This window comes from Scyliorhinus canicula, chromosome 4 (genome assembly GCF_902713615.1).
Source record: "Scyliorhinus canicula chromosome 4, sScyCan1.1, whole genome shotgun sequence".
Classification (NCBI taxonomy): domain Eukaryota; kingdom Metazoa; phylum Chordata; class Chondrichthyes; order Carcharhiniformes; family Scyliorhinidae; genus Scyliorhinus; species Scyliorhinus canicula.
In genome coordinates, this window is record NC_052149.1 from 203786839 (window position 1) to 203793343 (window position 6505).

The 6505-nt window shown below is 46.8% G+C and overlaps 1 pseudogene; it reads right to left on the reverse strand.

Moving 5' to 3' along the window:
* Nucleotides 1-497: 497 nt before the first annotated feature.
* LOC119965527 lies at nucleotides 498-702 on the reverse strand (annotated as a pseudogene).
* Nucleotides 703-6505: the final 5803 nt, after the last annotated feature.

Genomic DNA, 6505 nt, shown 5'->3' on the forward strand with positions numbered 1-6505 from the left:
CAGAGATGTCACAATGTGTGGATATTGTAAGGCACATAAAGGGTCAATGTAATGTTACTACTCTAGTCACTAGATGCTGCTATAGAACAATCATATAAATATCACATGGCTCCTTGACTTCTGGAGATACATAGAGAGTGTGGAAGAGAGCAAGACAGAGTAGTGGTGAGATAATAGTACAGCTAATAGTGTAGATGTGTAGTGTAATCTTTACTTAACTAATTCCTTAGTAATTTGTTCAAATCTAATTCCGTGTAGTGTAATAAATTAACTTTGTTTATTAAACACGCCTTGCTGTTCTTTGTTAACACTGCAACCTTCACCATCCTGAAAGAACAAAACAAAGAACACAACAAGAAAGATGCCTCTGAAAGGTGTCTCATCCTTATCTATCCCTGCACATGGCTGTAAATAGTTAATAGACATCTAGAAGTTCCTGGATGCTTTGTTTCCAATAGTCCCTGTTAAATACACCCTAGGTCCATTTCTTTTTTTATATATATTACTTTTTCGGAGTTACAAAGCCAGGGCTCAGAGTGTGGACAGGGGCGAACCCCAATCCAGCTCCTTGCCTGCTTCAAAAACCAATTCAAATTCAAATTGAATCCAATTCATGATCCCCACAAGAGAGACACACCAGATCTGAGCCAAAAGGCAGAACAGACACCACACTTGATCTGAGCCAAACAGCCGAGAAGCGATCTAGGTCCATTTCTGATGTTGTTTCACTGGCCATTAATTGCCCTATTTGCATACAATTGAACATGAATGTATTGACTGTAAGTCACTTTGAGAGACTCCAAAGACAGGCAAGATGCAATGTAAATATTATTTTTTCTTTGAATTATAAAAATTAAAATGCTCATCAAAAGTATTTGACATCTGCACAAAAAAATTACATAGTATTTCAAAAAGTACCATATGAGAAGATAGATAGATAGAGATAGAGAAATACAGCACAGAACAGGCCCTTCGACCCACGATGTTGCGCCGAACTTTTGTCCTAGGTTAATCATAGAATTTTGGACAATTTGTCATGGCCAATCCACCCAACCTGCACATCTTTGGACTGTGGGAGGAAACCGGAGTACCCGGAGGAAACCCACGCAGTCACGGGGAGGATGTGCAGACTCCACACAGACAGTGACCCAAGTCGAAATCGAACTTGGGACCCTGGAGCTGTGAAGCAATTGTGCTATCCACAATGCTACCGTGCTGCCCTTAAGAAGTTAACCTACACTCCCTTATTCTACCCTAATCCAAGTACCTATCCAATAGCCGTTTGAAGGTCCATAAATTTTCCGACTCAACTACTACCACAGGCAGTGCATTCCATGCCCCCACTACTCTCTGGGTAAAGAACCTACCTCTGACATCCCCTCTATATCTTCCACCATTTATCTTAAATTTATGTCCCCTTGTAATGGTGTGTTCCACCCGGGGAAAAAGTCTCTGACTATCTACTCTATCTATTCCCCTGATCATCTTATAAACCTCTATCAAGTCGCCCCTCATCCTTCTCCGTTCCAATGAGAAAAGGCCCAGCACCCTCAATCTTTCCTCGTATGACCTACTCTCCATTCCAGGCAACATCCTGGTAAATCTCCTCTGCACCTTTTCCAAAGCTTCCACATCCTTCCTAAAATGAGGTGACCAGAACTGCACACAGTACTCCAAATGTGGCCTGACCAAGGTTTTGTACAGCTGCATCATCACCTCACGGCTCTTAAATTCAATCCCTCTGCTAATGAACGCTAGCACACCATAGGCCTTCTTCACAGCTCTATCCACTTGAGTGGCAACTTTCAAAGAACAATGAACATAGACCCCAAGATCTCTCTGCTCCTCCACATTGCCAAGAACCCTACCGTTAACCCTGTATTCCGCATTCAGATTTGTCCTTCCAAAATGGACAACCTCACACTTGTCAGGGTTAAACTCCATCTGCCACTTCTCAGCCCAGCTCTGCATTCTATCTATGTCTCTTTGAAGCCGACAACAGCCCTCCTCACTATCCACAACTCCACCAATCTTCGTATCATCTGCAAATTTACTGACCCACCCTTCAACTCCCTCATCCAAGTCGTTAATGAAAATCACAAACAGCAGAGGACCCAGAACTGATCCCTGCGGTACGCCACTGATAACTGGGCTCCAGGCTGAATATTTGCCATCCACCACAACTCTCTGTCTTCTATCGGTTAGCCAGTTTGTTATCCAACTGGCCAAATTTCCCACTATCCCATGCCTCCTTACTTTCTGCATAAGCCTACCATGGGGAACCTTATCAAATGCCTTACTAAAATCCATGTACACTACATCCACTGCTTTACCTTCATCCACATGCTTGGTCACCTCCTCAAAGAATTCAATAAGACTTGTAAGGCAAGACCTACCCCTCACAAATCCGTGCTGACTATCCCTAATCAAGCAATGCCTTTCCAGATGCTCAGAAATCCTATCCCTCAGTACCCTTTCCATTACTTTGCCTACCACCGAAGTAAGACTAACTGGCCTGTAATTCCCAGGGTTATCCCTATTCCCTTTTTTGAACAGGGGCACGACATTCGCCACTCTCCAATCCTCTGGTACCACCCCTGTTGACAGCGAGGACGAAAAGATCATTGCCAACGGCTCTGCAATTTCATTTCTTGCTTCCCATAGAATCCTTGGATATATCCCGTCAGGCCCGGGGGACTTGTCTATCCTCAAGTTTTTCAAAACGCGCAACACATCTTCCTTCCTGACAAGTATCTCCTCAAGCTTATCAGTCTGCTTCACGCTGTCCTCTCCAACAATATGGCCCCTCTCATTTGTAAATACTGAAGAAAAATACTTGTTCAAGACCTCTCCTATCTCTTCAGACTCAATACACAATCTCCCGCTACTGTCCTTAATCGGACCTACTCTCACTCTAGTCATTCTCATATTTCTCACGTATGTGTAAAAGGCCTTGGGGTTTTCCTTGATCCTACCCGCCAAAGATTTTTCATGCCCTCTCTTAGCTCTCCTAATCCCTTTCTTCAGTTCCCTCCTGGCTATCTTGTATCCCTCCAGCGCCCTGTCTGAACCTTGTTTCTTCAGCCTTACATAAGTCTCCTTCTTCCTCTTAACAAGACATTCAACCTCTCTTGTCAACCATGGTTCCCTCACTCGACCATCTCTTCCCTGCCTGACAAAAGGTGATTTCAAAGTGTCACATTGAATGGTTAATATACGACAAAACTGCATTAGTGTTTATCAAGCTGCCGTCCTGCAGTGATCCTGTCATTCTCGTTGAAAATAATTGGGAACTTAATCACATTCAAAAATGCTTCTTCTAAAAGTAATCATCATTACTCACTGTGATTCTACTCTCCTTCCTGTCACACCCTCTTCACTTTCTCTATCTGTCTCTGTCCCCTTATCATTAAACACCCCTTTGCATTAACATTCTGATATTTGTCACAAAAATGTAATCAAGTTAAACCATCGTCGGACAGCTGCGGAGCAATCCAGCAAAGATTTTTGTGCTGTTTGTCAGCATAGTGATAAAACACTGAGATTGAAGAAGCTACTTGTTATGGATTTACATCTTATATTGCAGGTTCTGAAATGACAGACGTACTGCACTTTATTTGATACAAACCAGCAACAGCGCTGTAAATATCTTATGTAATGGCACCCTCTGTTGGCAGCAAAGAATGGTACCTAACTACATAATTAGCCATAGTTCACAGAGCACCAAAGGCACAATGTGATCATCGGTATATCCACATTTTTAAGAATGGGCATATTGAGAGATAGATAAAATTTGTACACATTGGGTCCATTTTTTGAATGTAAAATGAACGTGGAACTTGCTAACTCAGCAGCGGGATAGTCTGCACCTCTAAATCATGAGGCACATTTCTTTAGAACAGCTGCACAGACATTTGAAGCAGGCATTTAGAACATTGTACTTGCAAATTAGCAGTCTCACGCTTATTATTGGGTTCTTCCGAAAATTTGGGTCTGCCCTACTCAAGATTCTGGAGCAACCACTGAGGGATAAGTCATTAAAAGAAGAACAGGCATTTTCCAATATTTGGAGCAGACATTTTGGAATGGATACTCCGTCCAGTGATGCCGGAATCGGGAAAAGTGATCAGGCGGAGAATCGCACGTCAGCCAATAATCGAGGGCCGGCGCCGGACACCCAATGGAATGCCATGCTCCGGTACCTTGACAGCAGTGTGAATGCGATCCATGCTGCACGCAGGCGTGGTCATGCAAATTGTATAGTAAACGTCGAAGGCATATCATTAATGGGCCTGACCCTGCAATTTCCAGGCCTCCCTGTCTCCGCCAGGAGAAATTACTGAGGTTCACTTGTAGTAATTAAAATCAGGAAACAGGCTCAGTGGCTGCTGAGGGAGAGGAGGTATGAAAAGTGTCCAACATCGCCATAGTTTGCTGACAGTTGTGCCGCTGGCCGGGGGGCTTCTGCCTGGGCCGGGGGGTGCAGCGGGGGGTGGCCAGGAGGTGGTCTGTGGGGTCAGGGTGGACAAGCACAGACCACCATTGCGGCAGCCGGCAAGACAGACATGCGGCTCCGCACGCCGCTGACTGCCCATTGTGAACCGAGGGTCAGGGGTCGTATAGGTGCCTCCCCGGGCTACTCCCCTAGGTACCCTCTGACCCCAGCCAACCCATCAATGGGATGGGCATGATCCATCGCAACCAGTGCCATCTTCACGGCTGGGTTGAAGGTGCTTGGGGACTGGAGTGCAAATATGCAGCTCCTGCTTGTCAGGTTCTCCAGTGGCAATCCTGATCCTGTCAAATGTCATGCCAGATTTTGTTGGAATTTCACCTATGCTAGCCCATTAGGATGTCCTGAATAGCTCCGACTCTGGTGCCGCTCCCAGGCCGTGGAACTCACCAGTGATTCATTCCTGCCGTCAGCATTTAGCCTCCGAAACAGAGAAACCAGCCCTTTATGTCTCTGAGATATATTTCTGATGCAGATGGTCATTTGGGACTATGGCTACTTTACTTTCAACAGTACAGTTTAAAACAAAATCTCCACCATTGCAAAAATGCTTGGCCGTGTCAGATTGCATTTGTGTGATTGCCAGGCCCTTAGTTTCCAAACGTAAAACATAATACAGTCTGTACTCAATTAATCATTTCCATGATGCACGGAGCTAAAAATAAGGAATGGGTTGACTCAGTGCACAAACTGATGAGAGTTGACATAGTCAAAATAAAAATGTAGCTGTAGTCAGGATATTTTATAATGCTATCAATACATTCCATTTATTAGGTATAGAATAAAAGATGAATAGTATCCAGTTTCAGGCATTTAGCAGCAGGACATGAAGCACTGATTCGTTAGGCCAGATTCCTGCCAATGTTAGCACCTAATTTTCCACTAACATCTCCAGCATACAATGGAAGAAGCTGCCACAAATAGACAGGAGTATTAAAATAAGGCTATACCAATATAGTGAGATCATTGGCGGAATTCTCTGTTCCTGAGGCTAAATGTTGACGCCGGGGCAGGATTCACGCAGTTCTACAATAGCAAAACTGTAGCCGCACCTGGACTATTCAGCGACATTTAAGGGGCTAGCGCGGCTCCACATGGAACACTCGATTCCAATGAGGAATGATGCCAGATTCGCCAGATTTGCAATTGACACTCAGGAGGCTGACACACTGCAGCCGCATATACAACACAGTTCACTCCCCACACACACCATCTCAGCCAACAAGATGGCAGCGAGGGGCACGGCACACTGTTTTACGGACGGCAAGCCTGAGATCATCCTGGACACCGTGGAGGAGAGGCAGGCGACCCTGTACCCGGCCCGGGAAGGAGGCTGCCAGCCGCCACCATTCACTGTGCCTGGGGCAAGTGGCAGAGACTGTAAGCGCCAGGAGCAACACCGTCCGAACCAGCCAGCCGTAAGAATCTGCAGGGTCTGCTCAGGGAGGCCAGGGTGAGTGTCCTGGCACCAACCCCTGTCCCACACACCCTCCACCATCCCAGAGACACTACAACCCCTACCAGGAGAGCAGCCGAACCCCCACCATGTGCCACATGCCGGCACCCATACCGGCCGCCATGGTGGGGTGCCCTGGCCACTGAAGCCATCAGCTAGCCACCCCCTGGACTGCATGGGTCGCACCGTCTAACACTGTCATTTTCAATTTCCCCCACCCCCTCCCACACTCAGGAAAAGGCTGCCCATAACCGCCAGAAGCGGGAGACGACCGGCAGACCTGCAGCCCCTCACCGCGGCAAAGCAGAGGGCACTGGGCATGGTTGGTGGACCCGAGGAAAGGGAAGTCGCCAGGGTGGAGATCGGCAAGGAAGTGAGGTCCCGATGAGTTGTGGTTCCCCGTGCCACATGTCAAACCCGCCCCCCCCAATACCACCCTCACCCCCACGCTATCCTCACACCACCGCCACACCCACAGCACCTCCATACCCCCAATCCAACACCTCTACCAGCCTCACTCCCCCCTCCCCCGGCCA